Source organism: Hemiscyllium ocellatum, chromosome 8 (assembly GCF_020745735.1).
Source record: "Hemiscyllium ocellatum isolate sHemOce1 chromosome 8, sHemOce1.pat.X.cur, whole genome shotgun sequence".
Lineage (NCBI taxonomy): Eukaryota > Metazoa > Chordata > Chondrichthyes > Orectolobiformes > Hemiscylliidae > Hemiscyllium > Hemiscyllium ocellatum.
The window spans coordinates 114558124-114584849 of record NC_083408.1 but is presented as its reverse complement, the minus strand read 5'-3'; the positions used below and the strand labels follow the sequence as shown (position 1 = coordinate 114584849).

Sequence of the window (26726 nt, the reverse complement as noted above, 5' to 3'; positions counted from 1 at the left end):
TACTCAGAGTAATAAGGGTGTGGAATGCCCTACCTACCAATGTAGATAACTCAGCCTCATTAGGGAGATTTAAACTATCCTTAGATAACCACATGGATGATGATGGGATAGTGTCGGGGGACGAGCTGAGAATAGTTCACAGGTCGGCGCAACATCGAGGGCTGAAGGGCCTGTTCTGCGCTGTATTGATCTATGTTCTATGTCTATGTTCTATGTTCTACGTTCTATGTTCTATGTTCTAAACAGGGGATCTGTACGTGGATCATCTCTGGGCTGAGGATCCACAGGCAATGGGTCATTAAATTGGGAATCTATCAACCTGAGAGAGACGGCCTGTTGACCTATAATCTGGGGATCTACTAATTGGGGATTGTCTCTGGTGCTCATAAGAACTGTGAAGACAAACAGAATGGCTTCACTCCTGATCACCCCCTCCCTCGGAGATCAGGATCATGGTGGTGATCACAGAGAGAGATTGGCGGAGGGAGCTGTGATTAGATTGATGAGCTTCTTGCGTGATGTGGGGTAGGATCAGAGGGGTGATAACAGCAGCTACAGTCAGGCGAGTGTGATTTACTCAACGAGCAATGAGGGAGCTCCCTGTTTATTTTAGAATCTATATCTTGCATGTGATTTGAGGGGTGACTCAGTTCCTGTGTCTGAAGTTGAAAACAAAGGTTTTTGTCAATAAACAAGATGCAAACTGCTCCAGCCTGAGGAGATCAGAGACACGCACAGACAGAATACTGCAGAAAGACAACCAGGGCTAGCAGGCAGGTCCTGAGGACAGAGGAACACAGTTACTGCTTTGAGTCCAATCTGGCTGTTCCTCGACAAAAGGTCAGTTCAGATTTGAAATCCCCAGATGCTCCCTGACCTGCTGAATTTCTCGAGAAATCCCTTTAACACCACAGAAAAAACAGCAATAGGCCATTCAGCCCATCAGGTCTGATCCACCAGTGAATGAGATTGTGACTGATCTGATCATCTTCAACCCCACTCTCCTGCCTTCCCCCCTAACCCTTGATTCCCTTCCTGACTACAAACTTCTCTCTCTCTCTCACTCTCTCTCCCTCTCAGCCTTGAATATCCTGAATGCCCCAGACTCGACAGCTCCCTGTGGGAAAGAATTCCATGGATTCACTCCCCTCGGAGAGAAGAAATTCCTCCTCATCTCTGTCTTATTTGGGGCAACCCTTTATTCTGAGATGATGTCCCTCTTGTCCCAGACTCTCCCACACAAGGGGAGACATCCTCTCCACATCTCCCCTGTCACATCCCCTCAGAATCGTGTCTGCTTCAATCAGGTCACCTCTCATCCTTCTATACTCCAGTGAGTACAGGCCCAACCTACTCAACCTCTACCCCAGGGGACAGTCCCCGGGATCAGCTGAGTGAACTCTCTCCAGACTGTCCTCAATGCCAATCGATCTTTCTGTAGATAAAGGACCTAAAAAGCTTCATAGCTGTGGTCTGACCAGTGCCTTGGACAGTTTTAGCAAGACCTCCCTATGTTCACATTCCATTCCATTTGGAATAAAAGCCCCCAATTGCCTTCGGGCCTCCTGCTGACCATGTGGGTGGGACGGAATGTCCCCTTTCTCATTAACCCTGGGTGGATGGCAAGTTGCTCTGTGCTGCCACCTACTGACTCGTGTCTTGATCTGAGCAGCTGCCTCCTGTTTACAGGGAGCCCCCACCCCCCTCCTCAACACGATGTTGAAGAGCAGCAGGGCCAGGCTGCCCAGACTACCACTCCCCCCCCCGACAAATCACCCCCCAAGTCAGTTAGGGGGTGCTGCTTTACTGGACGTGCTCTCTCCTGGATTAGACACAAATGAAAGGTTCACCATTTCCTCCCATTGTCATGGTCACATCATTTATCCTTCATTCGACTCTCTGAAAAGCTGGTCGTTCTCACAATGTTGATTGTGGGAGCTTGCTGCGCCAAAATTGACAGCTGTATTTCCTACATTACAGGTGGGCGGCACAGTGGGCAGCACTGCTGCCTCACAGCACCTGAGACCTGGGTTCAATTCCCGCCTCAGGCGACTGACTGTGTGGAGTTTGCACGTTCTCCCCGTGTCTGCGTGGGTTTCCTCCGGGTGCTCCGGTTTCCTCCCACAGTCCAAAGATGTGAGGGTCAGGTGAATTGGCCATGCTAAATTGCCCGTAGTGTTGGGTAAGGGGTAAATGTAGGGGTAGGGGTGGGTTGCGCTTCGGCGGGTCGGTGTGGACTTGTTGGGCCAAAGGGCCTGTTTCCACACTGTAAGTAATCTAATCTAATCTAAAAACATCAGGCACTATGCTGACAGATGGATTTCTATGGCTGTCAAATGATTTAACACCTCCATCTGCACAATCCACCCCAGATTCATAACCTTCCATGCATTCCTCTATTTCTACCCTTTTCCCACCACAACACTCCCCCACCCCCAATTATAATCATTACATGGTACTGCCTTGTTCCAGATCCTGGAATTCCCTTCAGAAATCTCTGTCTCTCTTTCCTCACTAAATTACCCTCTTTGAAATCTTGCCTCACCTGTCTTAACATCTTATGACTATTGGTGTCGCTCCTTATATTAAAGAGGTCCTGCAAAATTTTATTACTTCAAGAGCACTCTATAAATGTAAGTTGTTGTTGTGATCCCTGCCCAGCGTAGTTGTGAGGTGGTGCCAGCAGATGGCATGATTGATACACAGTTGTCAATGGTGGTGCTGCAGCGGCACCTTCTGGTATGAAGCAGTATTGCAGAGTGCAGGAAATTAGGGAGAAAACTTAACATCAAAGAAAAGTAGGAAATAATGGGAATTACGGTCAGATTCAGAGTCTCTTGCCGCAGTCAAACAGAAGGATTTCTCATAGGGCTGACAAGGTCTCGTATAAGATAGGAAGGGGAGTCCGCATTGAGTCCAATTGAACATTGTTGACTGTGACTCTGTGACACCATGGGGCTCCCCATCCAAGGAGATGAGAATGTAGCCCACACTAACACTCCACCTCAGCTGAGGGAGTGCCGCACTGTCAGAGGGTCAGTGCTGAGGGAGTGCTGCACTGTCAGAGGGTCAGTGCTGAGGGGGTGCCACACTGTCGGAGGGTCAGTGCAGAGGGAGTGCCGCACTGTCAGAGGGTCAGTGCTGAGGGAGTGCCACATTGTCGGAGGAACAGTACTGAGGGAGTGCCACGATGTTGGAGGAATAATACTGAGGGGTGTTGGACTGTTGGAGGGTCAGTACTGGGGTTGTGCTGCTCTGTCGGAGGGTCAGTGCTGAGGGAGTGCCGCACTGTTGGAGGATCAATGCTGAGGGAGTGCTGCAGTGTTGGAGGTTTTGTTTTCCAGGTGATATGTTAAACTTTGGCTCTGTGCTCTCAGGTAGGTTTGAAAGTTTCCAGTGAATCATCTTCATGTACAAACGCATCTTTATCACCTAACCAACAATGGAACATATATCTGGTCATTATCAATTTGCATTGTGTGTGTAGGTGATTGTCATTGAGTGCCTTTCTTGTTGCTTGGTGTCTGACTGCTGTCTGGACACTGTGGTGTGGTGTTCCACTGTTGCTCAGTATTTGACTGTCACTCAGTGTCTGATGTTACCCAGCCTCTCAGTTTTGATGGTGTCTGGAATCTATCAACATTCTTGAGGTTATTGTTGACCTGAATCTAAACTGAATCCACCACATCAACACCGTGCCTACAACAGCAGGTCAGAGGCTGGGAATCCTGTAGTGCGTAACTCACCTCCTGACTCTCCAAAGCCTGTCCACCATCTACAAGGCCCAGGTCAGGAGGGTGATGGAATACTCCCCACTTGCCTGGATCGGTGCAGCTCTAACTCAAGGAGCTCAAGGCACACCAACTCTACTGACTGGCAACGTATCTAACATGTTCAGTATTCACTTCCTTTCACCATCGGTGCTCAGTTGCTGGCTCTACCACATTAAATGGCACTACAGCAGCTCAACAACACTTTTTTCACAGCATTTTCCAAACCCACGGTCACTTCCATCTAGAAGGACGAGGGCAGCAGATACATGGGAACACCACCCCCTGCAAGTTTCCCTCCAAGACACTCACCATCCTGACTTGGAAATATATTGCTATTCCTTCACTGTCACTGGGTCAAAATCCTGGAATTCCCTCCCTATTTGTGTTGTGGGTGATGGCGATACTGGACAAGTCAAATCACAGACTGAAACCTAGGTAGATAAATCATCAGTTTAACGCTTGCAGTTGGCTCTGTGGTGGTTAATTACTGAATAAATTCACACAACTCTGCCAATGTTCTGCAACACAAAAACACAAGTTTATTACACAAAGTATCAAATAAGACTATATTTGGATATGAGATATTTATGGTTAATTTCAACGTTGCATCTCAGCTTGTTTTCCATATGCAAACCTGGAGAAATGTAACAGTTGAAAATGTGTTGCTGGTTAAAGCACAGCAGGTCAGGCAGCATCCAAGGAACAGGAAATTCGACGTTTCGGGCATAAGCCCTTCATCAGGAACCCCCATCTCAACTCTTACATGCCTTATTTCACGAGCTCTGAAGGGTTCCTTCTTGGGCTGCGAAGACAATGTTCTGACTTCTTCCCAATTCTGTCTTCTTGATCTTCCTTTTATTTCGGATGACGTGATACAAACTCTCACAGCTTGGAAACTTCACAAACTCTTTATCCTGAATTTAATTTCTGATTCGAGTATTCTGAACAAGGGTCACTGGAACTGAAAAATTACCTCTGCTTTCTCTCCACAGATGCTTTTTCTTAAAAAGAATTGTAGAGTTGTGATGTTAAACTCCAATGAAACAGTCTTAGGCTTTTGTCAGTGCATCCCTCCAAAGAAAAACTCACAAAGTGCTGTGATCTGTGCAAATGGCAATCTCTTCAGGGTATATCAGCTCTAAGAAGCTGAACAGGTGTCAATGACGTGAATGAAGGAATTGTTAATGATATTGGGTTTATCACTGACAGAGTAAACAACTTAAGGTAAATAGTTTACTTCTGACTTCAGAAGAGAAGGTTCAAAGTTTGTCCAGAAGAATCTGGAGTTGTGTTCGGAAGATGGGGTTGTTTTCTCCTGGCAGGTGAATCAGGTCCAGTTCAGATGAACCAGTCGGTTCAGCAGAACAGCTTTAGGGTCTGGGCAGTTTCTGACCCAGGAGAGTTTGGATAGAGATCTTCAAATTGTTAGAACTGACAAAAGTTACACCATCAGAATTATGAAAGATTCATGCTATCAATCTCAGAAAGGCATCATAAATTTATGTCTATATTCAAGAAAAGAAAGAAACTAGTCAATGTCACCTAAGAAAAGATTTAACAAGTTTGGATAGACCTGATATCTTTGGAACAATGGTATTGGGTAACGGTTGAAATTGTGTTTTGATGTTGTTTGTGTTAAGATCATCCTTCTTGTTGCCTGCCTCTATGAGAGAGAGAGAGAATGAGAGACAGAGAGACAGAGGGAGAGATAGAGAAAGAGACAGAGAGAGAGAGAGCAGTTTGTTTTTTCTCTTCTTTTGGAAACAAACTTATGTTTTGTGTTAAAGGACTTCAACAGCCCCACTTAAACATGTTTCAATAAGTTAACCAACTTCACAATTTAAATATATGACCTATCAAGCCTGGTTTTTAGATTACTTACAGTGTTGAAACAGGCCCTTCGGCCCAACAAGTCCACACCGACCCGCAACCCACCCATACCCCTACATTTTACCCCTTACCTAACACTACGGGCAATTTAGCATGGCCAATTCACCTGACCCGCACATCTTTGGACTGTGGGAGGAAACCCACGCAGACACGGGGAGAATGTGCAAACTCCACACAGTCAGTCGCCTGAGTCAGGAATTGAACCCGGGTCTCAGGTGCTGTGAGGCAGCAGTGCTAACCACTGTGCCACCGTGCCGCCCACAAACTCTAGGATCTCACCCATCCAGTCTGAACATCATCTGGGCTCATACCCAAATCAGTTCTGAAGATAGACAGTTCGGGCAGTCGGAGGAACCGGAAAGGAAAATACAAACTAACAGAATAGGTTTCCTGGCAATTGCAGTCTGCATTAACCGTTTGGGATATATACATGTCATCATGTGATTGGTTGAGACAGTCATGTTGTTAGCTTGGAATGTGAGCTATGCAAATACAATTGGAGGGACATAGGGTCAGAAAAGGTGTAATGTGTGATTGAAAGTTTCAGATAGAGTCATAAACTCATAGAGATGTACAGCACAGAAACAAAATCTTCAGTGCAACTCGTCAATGCCGACCAGATATCCCAAATTAATCTAGTCCCATTTACCAGCACTTGGCCCATATCCCTCTAAACCCTTCCTATTCATATACCCATCCAGATGTCTTTTAAATGTTGTAATTGTACCAGCCTCCACCTCATCCTCTGGCAGCTCATTCCATGCATGTACCACCCACTGCATGAAAAAGTTGCCCCGTAGGTCTGTTTTATATCTTTCCCCTCTCACCCTAAACCTATGCCCTCTAGTTCTGGACTCCCTGGTCCCAGGGGAAAGACTTTATCTATTTATCCTATCCATGCCCCCTTCACGCAAAGTGCTCTGAGAAACCCAAGGTCATGAAAGGTGCTGCAGAAATGGAAGGTCATTCTCTCTTGTACCCTGGCTGCATAAACCTCCAGATATTAAATCTGCATCACCATTCTCTGCTCATAGTTCCTTGTGCCAGAACAATATTTGCTTAGTCTCAAATGATATCCGACAGGACTGACAGATTTCTCCACATCTCTTTGCCTCAGCAGTCTATAGCCGACTGAATTCCAACATTGAATTCGGCAGCTTTAGATCACAATCTCTTCCCAGGATAAACGTCAGGAACTGCAGATTCTGGAAATCTGAAACAAAAGCAGGAAGGGCTGGAGAAACACAACACTTTGGTGTGAAAAAGACTTTCTAATTTCCTGAACCTTTCCTAAACTTTTTCTCTCATTTGTTTCATTGCTGGAGGCAGGTGATGGCCTCGCGTGAGTATCTCTGGACTGTTATCCCAGACACCCAACTAATGTCCTGGGGACCCGGGTTCAAATCCTGCCAAGGCCGATGGTGGAATTTGAATTTAATATACAATCTAGAATACAATCTAGAACTCTAATAATGACCATGAAACCATTCCCAATTGTTAGGAAAATCCCATTTGGATCAATAATGTCTTTTAGGGAGGGAAACTGCCCTCCTGACCTGGTTTGGCCTACACGTGACTCCTGACCAATCCATAACAAAATACTGTGGCACAGTTGGGATTGCAGTAAACTTTGAGTTGTATGCCATGTGTTGATGTTTACATCTCCCATGCAGGCAAAGGAAACATGTTTATACAGAGAAACCAGAGTCTTGTCTGATCTAAGAGGCAGCACAGGGTTAAACTCACCTTTGTATCCCTTCTATAGGGATGTGTTGCACTGTTCCACCAACGACTTCATTCTTTACTCAGTCACTCATTAATCTAACTGTATACTGTGGGATTGGTTTGCAATTTCCTCCAATCAATACTCTCTTATCATTAGTCTCTCAGCGTCAGGGACTCTCAATATCATCTTTGGTTGAAACTTTGCTGAAAGGAGATTGGAGGTTGAAAGCTTTCACCTCACACTCATCGAAACGAGGAGTTAACAAACACACTGACACCCTCAGGAGATGAGCTGCCATCTTGAAGGATGATATTTTTCACAGCTTCATTCTCCTGCATTCCCCCTTACCCTTTGACCCTCTTCCCAATCACGAGCCTATCTGTCTCTGTCTGAAATACACTCAATGACTTGGTCTCCATGCCCCTCTCTGGTAATGAGTTCTCCAGATTCCCAATTCTCTGGCTGAAGACATTCCTTCTCATCCCGTTCCAAAGGGTTGTCCATTCAGTCTAAGGCTGTGCCCTCGAGTCCTAGTCTCCCTTACTATTGGAAACATCTTCTCTACGTCCACTCTATTCAGGACTCTCAGTATTCTGTAAGTTTTAATCAGATATCCTCTCATTCTTCTCAACTCCATCAGGTACAGACCCAGGATCCTCAACCCTTCCAAGCCCTTCATCCCCAGGATCATTCTTGTGAACCTCCTCTGCACCCCCTCCAACACCCACACATCCTTCCTGAGAGACGGGGCCCAAAACTGCTCACAATATTCCAAGTACCTACTCAGTGCCTCTGCCATTTCTTTGTTCCCCGTTACCATTTCTCCAGCCTCATCTTGCCTCCCTCTTCCCTTTTATATGTCTAAAACATACTCTCGCAATCTTCTTTCATATTACAAGCTAGATTACTCCCACATTACATCTCCCCGCCCCCCCCCCCACATTGCTTTTTGCAGTTATCCTCTGGCTGGCCGTTAAAGGTTTCCCCAGCCTCTGATGTCTTCACCACATTGTGTGCTCTCTCTTTTGTTTTTATTCTGTCCCTGACCTCCCTTGTCAGCATTGATTGCCTTATCCTCCCGTTAACATATTTCTTCTTCCTTGGGATGAGTTTCTGCTCTGTCTCCTGAATTACCCCCAGGAATTCCTGCTGTTGCTGCCCCACCATCTTCCCTGGTGGTGCTCGTATGGAATGAGCTGCCACAGGAGGTGGTAGATGCTGGTACAATTAGAGTCATAGAGATGTACAGCACAGAAAGAGACCCTTCGGCCCGACTCGTCCATGCCGAGCAGGTATCTTAAAGTGACAGGTTTCTTTTTTTTTCAGTTTCTCAGTGGTCTCAGGAATTCAGAACAGTGGGGATGGCGGTTATAGCAGTTGAATGTTCCTCCTGCAGAATGTGGGAGGTAAGGGTGACCATTGGAGTCCCTGCTGACTACATCAACGGGAAGTGAACCCAACTCCAGCTCCTTGAAAACAGCGTGAGGGAACTGGAGCAGGAGCTGGATGAACTTCGGGAGGTAGAGGGGGGTTATTGAGAGGAGTTGCAGGGAGGTAGTCACACCTCAGGTACAGGTAGAAGATTACCATCAGGAGACAGAAAGGGAACCGGCAGGCGGTGCAGGGAACCTGTGTGGCCGTTCCCCTTAATAACAAGTATACCCTTTTGGCTAATGTTGGGGGGGCCGACTTACCGGGGGTAAGCCATTGGGTACCAGTCTCTGGCACAAAGTCTGTCCCTGTTGCTCAGAAGGGAAGAGGGAGAGAAGAGCAGAGCATTAATCATTGGGGATTCCATAGTTAGGGGACTGATAGGAGGTTCTATGGGGATGAGAGAGACTCACGGTTGGTGTGTTGCCTCCCAGGCGCCAGTGTTTGTGATATCTTGGATTGTGTTTTTGGGATCCTTTAGGGGGAGGGGGAGCAGCCCCAAGTCTGGTCCACATAGGCACCAACGACATAGGTAGGAAAAGGGATGGGGATTTAAGGCAGAAATTCAGGGAACTAGGTTGGAGCTTAGAGCTAGAAGAAACAGAGTTGTTATCCCTGGTTTGTTGCCTGTGCTAGTGAGGTGATGAATAGGGAGAGAGAGGAGTTGAACATGTGGCTGCAGGGATGATGCAGGAGGGAGGGTTATGGATTCCTGGATAATTGGGGCTCATTCTGGGGAAGGTGGGACTTCCACAAACAGGATGGTCCATATCTGAACCAGAGGGGTACCAATATCCTGGAGGGGAAATTTGCTAATGCTCTTCGGGTGGGTTTAAACTAATTCAGCAGGGGGAAGGCAACGCAAATTGTACTTTGAATATAAGGGAGGATGAGAGTAGTGAGATCAGAAACATGGTTTCAAAGTTACAAGAGTGCAGGAAGTTGGTTTGAAGTCTGTCTACTTCAATGCCAAGAGCATCCAGAACAAGGTGGGTGAACTTGCAACATGGGAAACAGAATTGACAAATTAACATCTAGCAAGTAACGCTCCTGCCACCCAAATACCAGGCAATGGCCATCTCCAATAAAAGACAATCTAATCACTGCCCCTTGACATTCAACGGTGTGCCCATCACTGAATCTCCCAGCATTAACATCCTGGGGGTTACTGTTGACCAGAAACTCAACTGGACTAGCCATCTAAATACAGTGACTACAAGAGCAGGTCAGAGGCTGGGAATCCTGCAGAGAGTAACTCACTTCCTGACTCCCCAAAGCCTGTCCACCATCTACAAGGCACAAGTCAGGAGGGTGATGGAATACTCCCCACTTGCCCTGGATGGGGGCAGCTCCAACAATAATCAAGAAACTCGATAACGTTCAGGGACAAAGCAGCTGTTTGACTGGCACCACATCAATGGAATAATATCGGAAGAGTAGGACCAGTCTTAAATGAGGAATCAAGCGGGCTAAAAGGGGTCATGAAATAACTTTAGTGAGCAGAATTAAGGAGAATCCCAAACCCTTTTATTCTTATATAAGAAGCAAGTGGGTAACTAGAGAAAGGATTGGTCCACTGAAGGATAATGAAGAAAGGTTGTGTGCCGAACCTGAGCTAATGAGTGAGATTCTCAATGATTACTTTGCATCAGTGTTCACTGAGGAGAGGGACATGATGAATGTTGAGATTAGATAGAAGTTTGATTAGTCTGGATCACGTTGGCATAAGTAGGGAAGATGTGTTGGGTAGGCTAGAGGTTATTTAGGTGGACAATTCCCCAGGACCAGATGGGATCTATCCCAGGTTGCTGAGGGGGACGAGAGAGGAAATAGCTGGGGCCCTGACAGATATCTTTGTGACATCCTTAAATACAGGTGAGGTGCCAGAGGACTGGAGGGTTGCTCATGTTGTCCCCCTGTACAAGAAGGGTAGTAGGGATATTCCGGGTAATTACAGACCACTGAGCCTGATGTCAGTGGTGGGAAAGATGCTGGAGAGGGTACTGAAAGATGGGTTCTATTTATATTTAGAAAGGAATGGGTTTATCAGTGATAGTCAACATGGCTTTGTGCGGGGGAGATCGTGCCTTACCAACTTAATAGAGTTCTTTGAGGAAGTGACCAAGTTGATAGATGAAGGAAAGGCTGTTGATGTCGTATACATGGACTTTAGTAAGGCGTTTAATAAGGTTCCCCATCGTAGACTAATGGAGAAAGTGAAGTCATATGGTGTGCAGGGTGTTCTAGCTCGGTGGATAAAGAACTGGTTGAGCAACAGGAGACAGAGAGTAGTAGTTGAAGGGAGTTTTATCGAAATGGAGAAAGGTGACCAGTGGTGTCCCACAGGGGTCAGTGTTGGGGCCACTGTTGTTTGTAATATACATAAATGACCTGGAAGAGGGCACTGTTGGTATGATCAGCAAGTTTGCAGATGACACAAAGATTGGTGGAGTAGCAGAAAGCATAAGGGACTGTCAGAGAATACAGGAGGATATAGACAGACTGGAGAGTTGGGCAGAGAAGTGGCAGATGGAGTTCAATCCAGACAAATGTGAGGTGATGCATTTAGGGAAGTTTAATTCTAGAGCAAATTATACAGTAAACAGAAGAGCCTTGGGAAAAGTTGGTGAACAGAGAGATCTGGGAGTGCAGGTCTATTGTACGCTGAAGGTTGCTGCACAGGTGGATAGAGTGGTCAAGGTGGCATATGGTATGGTTGCCTTCATCGGACGGGGTATTGAGTATAAGAGCTGGCAGCTGAAAATGTGTTGCTGGAAAAGCGCAGCAGGTCAGGCAGCATCTAAGGAACAGAAGATTCGACGTTTCGGGCATAAGCCCTTCTTCAGGAATCCTATAAGAGCTGGCAGGTCTTGTTAAAATTGTACAAGACATTGGTTCGGCCGCATTTAGAATACTGTGTACAGTTCTGGGTGCCACATTACCAAAAGGATGTGGACGCTTTGGAGAGGGTGCAGAGAAGGTTTATGAGGATGTTGCCTGGTATGGAAGGTGCTGGCTATGAAGAGAGGTTGAGTAGGTTAGGTTTGTTTTCATTAGAAAAAAGGAGATTGAGGGGGGACCTGATTGAGGTTTACAAAATCATGAAGGGTATAGACAGGGTGGATAGAGAGAAGCTTTTACCCAGGGTGAAGGATTCAATAACGAGAGGTCACGCTTTCAAGGTGGGAGGTGAAAAGTTTAAGGGGGACACATGCAGCAAGTACTTCACACAGAGGGTGGTGGGTGTCTGGGACGCCAGCAGAGGTGGTAGAGGCAGGCACGGGAGATTCATTTAAGGTGCATCTGGACAGATGCATGAGTAGATGGGGAGCAGAGGGATACAGATGCTTAGGAATTGGGCGACAGGTTTAGCCAGTGGATTTTGATCAGCTCAGGCTTGGAGGGCCGAAGGGCCTGTTCCTGGGCTGTAAATTTTCTTTGTTCTTTCTTTGTTTACCCACAACATCCCCACCCTCCCCACCGACACTCAGTAACAGCAGTGTGTACCATCCTCTCCCTCCCCCACTGACACTCAGTAACAGCAGTGTGTACCATCTACAAGATGCACTGCAGAAATTCACCAGAGATCCTCAGACAGAACCTGGAGTTCTGGAACCCTGAACATCTCTCCCTCAGGGCATTGTGGGTCTACATACAGCACACATGGACTGCAGCGGTTCAAGAAGGCAGCTCACCCCCACCTTCTCAAGGGGCAACTAGGGACGGGTAATAAATGCTAGGCCCAGTCAGCGATGTCCATGTCCACTGAATGAATAAATGATAATAATTACCACACAGAATGAGTCCTCTGGCCCTCCAGTGGCCCACTATCCCCTCACCCTATCAGGGTGGCTGTTCCTTCCTGCCTCATTGACCTATCTAACTTCTCCATGAATACATCTGGACTGTTTGATTCAGCTTTAGTTAAAATCAGAACATACTGGAGACACTCAGCAGCTCTGGCAGTTTTGTGGAGAGAGAAACCGAGTTCACTTTCTGAATCAAACATGACCAACTTAGTATAGTAACAACTTCTTGACTGGTTCCTGGGTGAGAGCTGTCGCTCTGTGTTTAAACAATACACAGAAACATCCAGCCTGTGAAAGAAAAAAAAACTCTTCCCCACCTCTCTCTCTCTTTCTCTCTCTCTCTCTATCCCTCTCACTCCCTCTCCCCCCCCCTTTCTCTCTCTCTCTCTGCCTCTCTCTCTATCCCTCTCACTCTCTCTCCCCCTCCCTTTCTCTTTCTCTCTCTGCCTCTCTCTCTATCCCTCTCACTCTCTCTCCCCCTCCCTTTCTCTTTCTCTCTCTGCCTCTCTTCCTCTCTCTCCCCCACTCTCTCCACCTATCTTTCTGCCTTTCTCCCTCTCTCCCTTCCTCTCTCTCTCTCCCCCCCCAATCTCCCTCCATCTATCTCTCTTCCTCCCTCCCTCTCTCCTTTCCCTCCACCTCTCTCTCTCTCTCTCTCGCTCTCTCTCTACCCCTCTCTCTCTCCCTCTGTGTCACTCTCTCTCTCTCTCTCTCTCTGGCCTGTCTGTTTTTCTCTCCCTTAGCCCACCCCTCCTCTCTCTCTCTCCCTCTCTCTCTCTTTCTCCCCCCCCCCCCCCCATCTCACTCTGTCTCTCCCCCTCATTGGTCATAGAGTCAGAGCCGTACTGTATGAAAATAAAGCCTTTGGTCAAACTCCTCCATGCCAACCAGTCATCCCAATCTGACCCTGTCCCATTTACCAGCATTGGGCCTATATCCCTCTAAACCTTTCCTATTCTTCATTGTATTTGGAGTTGCATCCATCTATGCAAGGGGGGAGTATTCCCTCACACTCCTGACTTGTGCCTTGTAGATGGTGGACAGGCTTTGGGGAGTCAGGAGGTGAGTTACTCACTGCAGGATTCCCAGCCTCTGACCTGCTCTTATAGCCACTGTATTTATGTGGGGAGTCCAGTTGACTTTCTCGTCAGTGGTAATCTGAAGGATGTTGTTAATAGGGGATTCAGTGATGGTTATGGGAGATGGACATTTTTGTGGTGTAAATGTTACTTGCCATCTGTCAGCTGAAAGTGAGGACTGCAGATGCTGGAGATCAGAGCTGAAAATGTGTTGCTGGAAAAGCGCAGCAGGTCAGGCACCATCCAAGGAGCAGGAGAATCGACGTTTCGGGCATGAGCCCTTCTTCAGGAATCATTCCTGAGTAGGTTAGATTTGTTTTCATTAGAAAAAAGGAGATTGAGGGGGGATCTGATTGAGGTTTACAAAATCATGAAGGGTATAGACAGGGTGGATAGAGACAAGCTTTTACCCAGGGTGAAGGGTTCAATAACGAGAGGTCACGCTTTTAAGGTGAGAGGTGATAAGTTTAAGGGGGATACACACGGAATCATTCCTGAAGAAGGGCTCATGCCCGAAACGTTGACTCTCCTGCTCCTTGGATGCTGCCTGACCTGCTGCGCTTTTCCAGCAACACATTTTCAGAGCTGTCAGCTGAAGCCTGGATATTGTCCAGACCTTGTTGCGTGTGAGCAGGGACTGCTTCAGTATCTGAATGGTGCTGCACATTGTGCAATCATCGGTGAACATTATGATGAAGGAAGGTCTTTGATGCAGCAGCTAAAGGTGATTGAGAAATTCTAAGAGTAGAAAGACCCTAATGGCAGTTACCCACAGGCCCCCAGACAGTAGTCAGGATGTAGGGTGTAAGTTGAAAAAGGAGTTGAAATTGGCCTGTCGCAAAGGTATTGTTCCAGTTGTTATGGGGGATTTCAACATGCAGGTAGATTGGGAGAATCAGGATGGTTCTGGACCCCAAGAAAGGGAGTTTGTGGAGTGCCTCCGAGATGGATTCTTAGAACAGCTGGTGCCGGAGCCTACCAGGGAGAAGGCAATTCTGGATCTGGTGTTGTGCAATGAACTGGATTTGATCAGGGACCTCGAAGTAAAGAAGCCATTAGGAGGGAGTCGCCATGATATGAGAAGTTTTAGTCTGCACTTTGAGAGGGAGAATCTGAAGTGTCAGTATTGCAGTTGAACAAAGGGAACTATGGAGCGATGAGGGAGGACCTGGCAAAAGTTCAATGGTTCAATATCCTAGCACGGATGGCACTAGCAGAACAATGGGAGGTATTTCTGGATTATAATGCAGAAGGTGCAGGATCAGTTCATTCCAAAGAGGAAGAAAGACCCTAAAGGGAGGCAGGGTGGCCATGGCTGATGAGGGAAGTTAAGGACTATATAAAGATAAAAGAGAAGTGCAACATAGCAAAGATGAGCGAGAAGCCGGAGGACTGGGAAACTTTTAAAGAGCAACAGAGGATAACTATAAAGGCAGTACGTGGAACAAAAATGAGAAACGAAGGCAAACTGGGCAAAAATATAAAGGAGGATAGTAAAAGTTTTTTTTAGGTATGTGAAAACAAAAGAATAGTTAAGACTAAAATTGGGCCCTTGAAGATAGAACATAGAACATAGAACATAGAAAAATACAGCGCAGTACAGGCCCTTCGGCCCTCGATGTTGCGCCGACCAAAGTCTACCTAACCTACACTAGCCCAATAACCTCCATATGCTTATCCAATGCCCGTTTAAATGACCATAAAGAGGGAGAGTCCACCACTGCTACTGGCAGGGCATTCCATGAATTCACAACCTGCTGAGTAAAGAATCTACCCTAACATCTGTCCTATACCTACCACCCATTAATTTAAAGCTGTGTCCCCTAGTAACAGCTGACTCCTTTAGCGGAAAAAGGTTCTCACTGTCAGCCCTATCTAAACCCCTAATCATCTTGTACACCTCTATCTAGTCACCCCTAAACCTTCTTTTCTCCAATGAGAACAGCCCCAAGTGCCTCAGCCTTTCCTCATATGATCTTCCTACCATACCAGGCAACATCCTGGTAAACCTCCTCTGCACCCGTTCCAGTGCCTCCATATCCTTCCTATAGTATGGCGACCAAAACTGCACACAATACTCCAGATGCGGCCGCACCAGAGTCTTATACAACTGCAACATGACCTCAGGACTCCGGAACTCAATTCCTCTACCAATAAAGCCCAGTACACCATATGCCTTCTTCACAGCACTATTTACCTGAGTGCCAACTTTCAGAGATCTGTGTACATGGACACCAAGATCCCTCTGCTCATCCACACTACCAAGTAGCTTACCATTAGCCCAGTAATCCATCTTCTTGTTACTACTACCAAAGTGAATGACTTCACACTTAGCTACATTGAACTCCATTTGCCACCTTTCTGCCCAGCTCTGCAACTTATCTATATCCCGCTGTAACCTGCCACATCCTTCTTCGCTGTCCACAACTCCACCGACTTTCGTGTCATCCGCAAACTTGCTCACCCAGCCTTCAAGCCCCTCCTCCAGGTCATTTATAAAAATGACAAATAGCAATGGTCCCAAAACAGATCCTTGTGGAACACCGCTAGTAACTGCACTCCAAGATGAACCTATACCATCAACTACTAACCTCTGTCTCCTTCCAGCCAGCCAATTCCTAATCCAAACCTCTAATGCACCCTCAATGCCATACCTCTGTAGTTTTTGCAGTAGCCTACCATGGGGAACCTTATCGAATGCCTTGCTAAAATCCATATACACCACATCTACTGCTTTACCCTCGTCCACTTCCTTGGTCACCTTCTCAAAGAACTCAATAAGGTTTGTGAGGCACGACCTGCCCTTCACAAAACCATGCTGACTATCCCTGATCACGTTATTCCTATCCAGATAGAAACAGGTGAATTTATTACGGGGAACAAAGAAATGGCAGAAGAGTTGAATTGGTACTTTAGATCTGTCTTCACTGGGGAAGACACGAGCAATCTCCCAGATGTAATAGTGGCTGAAGGACTCAGGGTAATGGATGAACCAAAGGGAATTTATATTAGGCAGGAAATGGTTTTGGAGAGACTGTTAGCTCTGAAGGCTGATAAGTCCCCAGGACTTGATCGTCTACATCCCAAGGTACTGAAGGAGGTGGCTCTAGAACTCATGGTCGCACTAGTAATCATTTTCTATCAATTCAGGATCAGTTCCTGTGGATTGGAGGGTGGCTAATGTTATCCCATCTTTCAAGAAAGGAGGGAAAGAGAAAATAGGGAATTATAGACCAGTTAGCCTGACTCAGTGGTAGGAAAGATGATGGAGTCAATTATAAAAGATGAAATTATGACTCATCTAGATAGCAGTAACAGGATAGGTCAGAGTCAGTGTGGATTTATGAAGGGGAAATCATGCTTGACTAATCTTCTGGAATTATTTGAGGATGTAACTTTGAAGATGGACAAGGGAGATCCAGTGGATGTAGTGTACCTGGACTTTCAGAAAGCCTTTGATAAAGTCCCACATAGGAGGTTAGTGAGCAAAATTAGGGCACATGGTATTGGGGACAAAATACTGATTTGGATTGAAATTGGTTGGCTGACAGGAAGCAACGAGTAGTGATAAACGGCTCCATTTCGGAATGGCAGGCAGTGACCAGTGGGGTACCACAAGGTTCAGTGCTGGGATGCAGCTGTTTGCAATGTACATCAATGATATAGATGAAGGTATCAAAAATAATATTAGCAAATTTGCTGATGACACAAAGCTGGGTGGCAGGGTGAAATGTGAGGAGGATGTTAGGAGAATACAGGGTGACCTGGCCAGGCTAGGTGAGTGGTCAGATGCATGGCAGATGCAGTTTAATGTGGATAAATGTGTGGTTATCCATTTTGGTGGCAAGAACAGGAAGGCAGATTACTACCTAAATGGAGTCAAGTTAGGTAAAGGGGCAGTACAGAGAGATCTGGGTGTTCTTGTACATCAGTCAATGAAGGTAAGCATGCAGGGACAGCAGGTAGTGAAGGAAGCTAACAGCATGTTGGCCTTCATAACAAAGAGATCCTTCTGCAGATGTACAGAGCCCTGGTGAGACCGCACATGGAGTATTGTGGGAAGTTTCAGTCTCCAAATTTGAGGAATCTGACCAATGAAGGAGTGCAGTGTAGGTTCACAAGGTCAATTCTCAGAATAGCAGTACTATCATATGTGGAGAGATTGGAGTGACAGGGTTTGTGTGCCCTTGAGTTTAGAAGGATGAGAGGGGATCTGATTGAGACATATAAGTTAGACACTCTGGAGGCAGGAAGCATGTTTCTGTTGATGGCTGAGACCAGAACCAGAGGACACAGTTTAAAAATAATTTACAACAGAGTTGAGGAGAAACTTCTTGATCCAGAGAGTGGTGGGTGTATGGAATGCTCTGCCTCAGAAGGCTGTGGAGGCCAAGTCTCTGGATATTTTTAAGAAAGAGTTGGATAGAGCTCTTAAGAATAATGGAATCAAGGGTTATGGGGATAAGGCAGGAACAGGATACTGATTGAGGATGATCAGCCATGATCATAATGAATGGTGGTGCTGGCTCGAAGGGCAGAATGGCCTACATCTGCACCTATTGTCTATTGTCTATTGGTTCTTGGACATCACCCTGAGGAACTCTTGCAGGGATGTCCTGGAACTGAGATGACTGACCTTCAACAACCACAACCAACTTCCTATGTGTCAGGTATGACCCCAACCAGCGGGAAATTTCCACCGATAACCATTGATTCCAGTTTTTCACCTCTGGACTTCTGCTCTTTTGTCCATGTTTGAGCCAAGGCTGGAATGAGGTCAGGAGCTGAGTGACCCTGGGGGAACCCAAACTGGGCATCACTGAGCAGGTTATAGCTGAGCAGGTGCTGCTTGATAGCACTGTTGGTGACCCCTTCCATCACTTTCCTGATGATCGAGAGTAGACTGATGGGATGGTAATTGGCCGGGTTGGAATTGTCCTGCTTTTTGTGTTCAGGACATACCTGGGCAATGTTCCACATTATCGGGTAGGTGCCAGTGTTGCAACTGTACTGGAAGAGCTTGGCTAGGGGAGTGGCAAGTTCTGGAACACAGGTCTTCAGTACTGTTGCTGAGATGTTATCAGGGTCCGTTGCCTTTTCAGTATCCTGTACCTCCAGCTGTTTCTTGATATCATGTGGGGTGAATGGAATTAGCTGGAGACTGGTATCTGTGACGCTGGGGAACCACTGGAGGAGGCTGAGATGAATCACCCACTCAGCACTTCTGACTGAAGTTTGCTGTGAAAGCTTCAGCCCTATCTTTTGGCCTGATGTGCTGGGCTCCTCCATCATTGCCGAGAGTCTGGTGCTGGAATTGCACAGCAGGTTAGGTAGCATCCGAGGAACAGAAGATTCTCCTGCACCTCAGACCGGCTGTGCTTTTCCAGAACCACACACTCGACTCTGATCTCCAGCATCTGCAGTCCTTACCTTCTGCTCCTCGATCATTGAGGAGGGGGATATTTGTGGAGCCTCCTCCTCCATTGGGTTGTTTAATCATCCACCATCATTCACAACTGGATTTGGTGGGACTGCAGAGCTTAGATCTGATTCATTGGCTGTGGGATCGCTTAGCCCTGTCTACCACATGCTGTATATCACATTTGGTACACAAGTAGTCCTGATTGGTGGCTTCCCCGGGTTGATGCCTCATCTTCAGGTATGCCTGGTGCTGCTCCTGGCATTCCCTCCTGCACTCTCCATTGAACCAGGGTTGATCCCCTGCCTTGATGGTAATGGGTGAGTGGGGGATATGCTGGGCCATGAGGTTCCAGACTGTGCTGGAGTACAGTTCTGCTGCTGGTGATGGCCCACAGCGCCTCCTGGATGCCCAGTCTTGAGTTGCCCAATCTGCTCCAAGTCTGAACCATTTAGCACAGTGATAGTGCCACACAACACAGCGGAGGGTATTCTTAACGTGAAGGTGGGAATTTGTCTCAAAGACTGTGCAGTGGTCACTCTTACTCAATACAGTCATGGACAGATACTTCTGCAGCTGGCAGATTGATAAGGTTGAGGTGAAGTATGTTTCTCCCTCTTGTTGGTTCCCACCTGCCGCAGACACAGTCGAGCAGCGACATCCTTTAGGACCCAGCTAGCTCAGTCAGTAATGCTCCCGCTGAGCCCCTCTTGGTGGGAGTGCGGGGCATTGAAATTGGATACTGTTTGAAAAGGCCTAGTGTGCAGGAATATGGGGAAACAGGTAGGAGATTGGCATGAGGGGATAGGAACAGCACAATGGCCACTTTCTGTCCTACCCTGGACCTGACGGTATGGGACAGATTGACTGCTGTGATCCTGTGTGGTTGTGAAAGGGCAGACATTACCAGAAAGAATGAACAACATGATCATTAAAGACCACGCGCACTGCATCCTATCCTCCATCCCCTCCCCCCATTCCCCTGAGAGGGAATTCCAGAGCTTGGGATGAACTGCCAATGGATTTTATTTCTATTCATTCCTGGGATGTGGATGTCACTGGTTAGGCCCAGCATTTATTACCCGTCCCTAATTGCCCCTTGGGAAGGTGGGGGTGAGCTGCCTTCTTGAATCACAGCAGTCCATGTGCTGTAGGTTGACCCACAATGTCCATAGGGAGGGAACTCCAGGATTCTGACCCAGTGACAGTGAAGGAACAATTTAGGACTGTTCCAATGGTCAGCATTGGAGGAGGGTTGTGACCCCAGTGGATTATATCACTGGGGGAGGGTAATATAGGCAGGATTGTTTTTTAAGATTAGATTTCCTTCAGTGTGGAAACAGGCCATTTGGCCCAAAAAGTCCCCACCAACTCCCTGAAGAGTAACCCATCCAGACTCAATTCCCTCTGACTATTGAACCTTACACTATGGGTAATTTAGCATGGCCAACTCACCTAATCTGCAGATCTTTAGACTGTGGGAGGAAACCCATGCAGGCACGGGGAGAATGTGCAAACTCCACACAGACTGTCACCCAAGGCTGGAATCGAACCCAGGTCCCTGGTGCTGTGAGGCAGCAGTGCTAACCACTGAGCCACTGTGCCGTTCTGTGTTGAGTTCTCTGGATGGCACAGAGATCTCAAAGCTGGAGACATCTTGCCCAGGATAAAATTAATCATTAGCATACAATTCTGCAGAGTTAACCTTGTTGGATCTAATATTCATGTGGAGGCCAGCATTGGGGTCAGTGGGATAGCAGGGCAGGGCAAGGCTGAGGGGGGGGATGGAGGAGATTGACCACAGGAACTGGGGGATAGAGGAGGAAGGTGAGGGTCTGGCAGGGCTGGTATGAGCCTGGGGATGAGCTGGATGGGATGTGGGAGATGGAGCGTTCCACTGACCCTCTCAGCCACAGGAAGTGCTGTGAAAGGAGCCGGCCCTGCCCTCTGGACTGAAATTTCCAGAAGGAACAACGTGCACTTACATAGCTCCTTTCGCAGGGTGGGGAGGGTGGTGTGGTGGTGGGGATGGGGGTGGTAGACGGCTCATTTGGCTGCACAGTTGCATTGCAATGCAGAGCAATACCAACCCCATGAGTTCAATTCCCATACCGACTGAGGTTAGAACATAGAACATAGAAAAATACAGCGCAGTACAGGCCCTTCGGCCCTCGATGTTGCGCCGACCGAAGCCTACCTAACCTACACTAGCCCAATAACCTCCATATGCTTATCCAATGCCCGCTTAAATGACCATAAAGAGGGAGAGTTCACCACTGCTACTGGCAGGGCATTCCATGAACTCTCAACCCGCTGAGTAAAGAATCTACCCCTAACATCTGTCTCCTTCTTAACCCCTTCCCCCTGTCTGAGGGGGTGACCCTCAAGTTAAACCATCGAGTCACAGAGTCATACAGCACAGAAACAGAGCCTTTTGCCCAGCTTGTCCATGCTGAGTAGGTTTCATCAACTGCTCTAGTCCCATTTGCCTTGATTTGGTCCATATCCCTCTAAACCTTCCTATCTATTTATTTATCCAGATGCCTCTTAAATGTTGCAATTGTACCAGCCTCCACCACTTCCTCTGGCAGCTCATTCCATACACGTACCACCCTCTGTATGAAAAAGTTGCCCCTTAGGTCTCTTTTATATCTTTTCCTTCTCACTGTAAACCCATGCCCTCGAGTTCTCCCCCACCCTGGGGAAAAGACCTTGTCTATTTGTCCTATCCATGCCCCTCATGATTTCATAAACCTCCATAAGGCCACCCCTCAGCCTCCGATGCTCCAGGGAAAACAGCCCCAGCCTGTTCAGCCTCTCCCTGTAGCTCAAACCCTCCAACCCTGGCAACATCCTTGTAAATGTTTTTTGCTTATTGTTCCATTCCTTGCAGCACCGATATCATTCACAACATCCCAAAGGCAATTACAGTCAGTGAAGCCTTTCTGACAGCACTGTCACTGCAGTGATGCAGAAAACAGAGCACAGCAAGATCCCACAAACAGTGACAATAAAACCTGCTGCAGTGATGTTGGTTGAGGGATAAATATTGGCCCCAGGCCAGCACACCGTGAAATCTGGGTACGGCGATCTGCCGGTTATCTGCATGTACCTCTCGAATCCCAGCCTCTCGGCTAGTCACTCCTCTTGGTAGTCCTGCCTTCAGCTACCTTGTCTCTGAGCACTGGGATTCCGTCTTTAAAACATTCGGCCTCTCTCTCCCTCTATCTCTCTGCCCCTCTCTCTCTCTCTCCCTCTAATGGTCTCTCTCCGGCTATCTCTTTGCCTCTCTCTCCACCTCCCCCCTCTCCTCTCTCTACCTCTATCTATCTGCCTCTCTCTCTTTTCACCTTCCTCCCTCTTCATTTCTCTGCCTCTATCTGTCTCTGTTAATCTTTTTCTCTCTCTTCATCTCTCTGCTTCTCTCATTCCATCTGCCTCTCTCTCCCCATGTCTCTGACTCCCTTTCTCTGCATGTCACTTTCTGCCTATCTCTCCCCCCTCTGTTTCTTGCACCCCCCACCTATCTCTGCTCCTCTCTGCCTCACTCTCCCCTCTCTGCCTCTCTTTCCCCCTCTCTGCCTCACTCTCCCCCTCAGCCTCTCTCTCCCCCTCTCTGTCCCTCTCCCCATCTACCTCTCTCCTTCTCTCTGCTTCACTCTCCCCTCCCTGCCTCTCTTTCCTCCCTCTCTGTCTCTCTCCCCCGCCTCTCTCCCCCTCCCACCTCTGTCTCTCCTCTCTGTTTCTCTCTCTCTCTTCCCCCACCTCTGTCTCTCCCCTCTGTCTCTCTCTCTTCCCCCCACCTTTGTCTCTCCCCCCCTCTCTCTCACACCCGACCTCTGTCTCTCCTCTCTCTCTCTCACCCGATCTCTGTCTCTCCCCTCTGTTTCCCTTTTTTTACCCCACCTCTGTCTCTCCCCCCGCCTCTCTCTCCCCCTGCCCTGCCTCTGCCTCTCTCTCTTTCCTCCCACGTGTCTCTCCCCCACCTGTCTCTCCCCCCTTCCCCTCCGCATCTGAGTCCCCCTCCGCTTCTGTCTCCTCTCTTTGCCTCTGTCTCTCCCCCTTTGCCTCTCTCTCACCCCCTCGCCTCTCTCTCACCCCCTCGCCTCTCTCTTGCCCCTGCCTCTCTCTCTCTTACCCCACCTCTCTCTCTCTCCCCTCTGCCTCTCTCTCACTTCCCCTCACTGCCTCTCTCTCCCTCCTCTCCACCTCTCTGTTCCCCCCTCCACCTCTCTATCCCCCCACCTGTCTCTCTTTCTCTCTCCAATCCATTATATTTGTGGACCAGGTATGAACTGTGAAGCCTTGTGTTAGTAATGGTTCAGGATATAGATCCAGTCAGTTCATTATGATTCGCGTGCACAGTCTGTTACTGAGACAGTGAAAGCTTTGGCTAGTGATTTTATTTGTCAGAAACGATATCGGACAGGAAATTGACAAGTTTGGGAAGTGTGTGTGAGTGTGTGTGAAATGGCTTAAGCTTATAAGGTTCCGAAAGTTACCTTCGGTTAAGTTCATCACTGCTGTTACAGCTGACTCGGTCACAGATAAAACTCATTTCAAACAGCTAACGTTGGTGTCTCAGTCTGAGCAGTACACAGCTGGGAAAATACATTTTTAAAAAAGTTTTGTTTGAAATTAAACCCACTTCCTGTCTCATTTTAACCCAGTGAGAACTGAAATAGTAGCTTTAAAAAATCTGACTCAGATTGTTGGAGACACAGAGAGAGGCTGACACACAGAGAATGACACAGTGAGGTGCTCAGATTAGTAGGGAGAGAGAAACTGGAAGATTGAGAAGGTGAGGCATTGGGAGAGAGACAGAGGGCACACTTTGAGTCGAGTTGTCATTACCTAGTTCCTTCATTGAGGTAAGACTTTTAAACAAATAGATTTTATTGGTTATTAAGTGTTTTGGAGGATTGTGAGTTGCAAATTGTGTGTTTTTTTATATAAATGCAAGGTTGATGATTATTTCATTTCATGTTTAAGTTAAATGACAGCAGTTTCAAGGTACAGTTCTCTGCTGGTATTTATATAAATTAACCAAAGGTTCTTGAGTGAGCTTAGATCTAGTTGGAGTTTATATGAAAACGCTCAAAATTGCAGAGGAATTGAATTGATTGTCCCGTGTACCGAGGCACAGTGAAGAGCGTTGTTTTGCGAGCAATACAGGCAGATCACAGAGTTAAGAAGCACAGATAGTAAATAACAGGTATACAGTGGCAAAAACAAAAACACAGGTACAGGCGAATGTTAAGAGTTTGTGAGTCCATTCAGTATCTAACAACAGTGGGGTAGAAACTGTTTCGAAACCGGCTGGTGCATGTGTTCAGGCTTCTGTACCTTCTCCCCGATGGGAGAGGTTGTAGAAAAGCATCGCCATGGTGGGATGGATCTTTGAGAATGCTGGTGGCCTTTCCTTCACAGCGGGCCTGGTAGATGGATTCTATAGATGGGAGGTTGGCTTTTGTGATTGTCCGGGCCGAGTTCACCACTCTCTGTAACCGTCTCCGATCTTGAATGGTACAGTTGCCCTACCAGGGAGTGATACATCCAGACAGAATGCCCTCGATGGCGCACCTATAAAGGTTGGCAAGGGTATTCACCCTCACGCCAAATTTCCTCAGTTGCCTGAGGAAGAAGAGATATTGTTGGGCCTTTGTAACCAGTGCGTCCACATGAAGCGTCCAAGAAAGCTTGTTGTGGATGACCACTCCCAGGAGCTTGACACTCTCCACTCGTTCCACCTCTGTGCTGGGGGGCATGAGTAACATCCCGCCGAAAGTCAGTAATGGGTTCCTTGGTTTTGCAGACTGTTTGAACACGGCCCCAATCAGCCGATTCCAGACAGTACCGGAGTTGATCCTCTGCTTCCTCCGCCCAGCACTGGACCTGTATCTGTGAGGAGGCGGGGGGGGGGGGGGGGGGGGGGGGGGGGTCTCCTGCTTGAACTTTTGCCTGCAAGTGGGAGAAGAAACACTGCATGGTGGTCAGAGTTTCCAAAATGAGGGCAGGGGGATGGAGCGGTAGACATCTTTCACAGTGGTGTAGCGGTGGTCTAAAATGTTCGGGCCCCTAGTGGGGCAGGTAATGTTCTGGTGGTACTTGGGCAACACCTTCTTTAGGTTGGCTTGATTGAAGTCACCAGTTATAATAAACAGGGCCGTGGGGTTTTCCGTCTCCAGGGTGTTATTGGTGGAGTACAGCACATCCAGAGCTTCCTCAACCTTTGCTTGTGTCAGCATGAACACAGCAGTTAGTGCAGAGGCGGGAAATTCCCGTGATAGATAGAAGGGGCAGCATTTGATGGTGAGGAGTTCAAGGTTTGGGGAGCAATGGCTGTGCACCACAAATTGTTGATTAAAAAGCAAACCCTTCCACCCTTTGAGATGGAGGAGATATGAAACTCAAAACAAAATCAAATAGATTGAAGAAGGTGGCAAGAGGCAATAAATGACAATTTCCAAACCTTTAATAGACAGCATATAATCAACTAGCTCTCTGTAAATCACTGGAACTTGAAGACAATTCACTTTCCTCAACATACGCCAAAGAAACATTCATCTGTTTCTTTGACAGAATCTTTCTCTGTTCATTTCTGTGGGACTGTATTCCCTATCTTTCCCCAGTTAAAATGTCTAGAAAAACAAGAGGAGATTATTCAGCCCATTGGGGCTGATTCCACCATTTTCCAGGACCATGGATGATCTTCTACTGTGCTACCATAGTAACAGGAGCCAAAGTTGGCCACTCCTCCCATCGAGTCTGATCTTTTACTCCTCCTGCCAAGACATGGGACTTCACCTGTTCCCCATCTGCAAGTGTTTGCTTACTTGTCCATATCACCACCCTCCCACTCTCTCCCCAGGGCCCTTAATCTTTATGGTATTCACAAATCTATCAATCTCAGCAACAGAACATTGATCCCTCTCTGGGGAAGAGAATTCCAAAACTTCACCAGGTTCTGAGTGAAGAAATCACTCCTTCTCTCAGTCTTGCACTAGGACAGTGGCCCAGTGCTCCATCTCCTACCATAAACATGTCTAGCCCATAAGAGTGCACTGGGCTGAGGGATCTCAGTTTCAGGATAGAGACAGAGTCAGACATATTCTGGAGATCCGTCATAGTTTTCCTACAGTCTGGGGAAGGCCATTTGGCCCATTGAGTCCATACTAACCCTCCAAACAGCATTCCACCCAACCCCACCCTCCCTACCCTATCCCTATAACTCTGCATTTTCCTCAGCTCACCCACCTAGCCTGTACATCCCTAGACACTTTGGGGCAATTTCCCATGGCCATTCCACCCTAACCTGCACATCTTTGGACTGTGGGAGGAAACCCGAGCACCCAGAGGAAACCCACGCAGACACGGCGAAAATGTGCAAACCCCACACAGTACTCCAGAAGTGGCCTAACCAATGTCCTGTACAGCCGCAACATGACCTCCCAACTCCTGTAATCAATACTCTGACCAATAAAGGAAAGCATACCAAGTATCTTATTCACCATCCTGTCTACTATGACTTCACTTTCAAGGAGCTATGAAGCTGCACCTCAAGGTCTTTTTGTTCAGTAGCACTCCACAGCAGAAAGG

The 26726-nt window shown here is 47.4% G+C and overlaps 1 protein-coding gene across 1 annotated transcript in view; it reads left to right on the top strand.

Moving 5' to 3' along the window:
- Positions 1-23891: 23891 nt before the first annotated feature.
- The window catches only part of LOC132818436 (probable G-protein coupled receptor 132), a 101842-nt gene continuing 99007 nt past the window's right edge, over positions 23892-26726 (top strand). The window contains exon 1 of the mRNA XM_060829493.1: positions 23892-23998. The gene's annotated coding sequence lies outside the window, so the exon portion shown is untranslated. The remainder of the gene's footprint in view (positions 23999-26726) is intronic.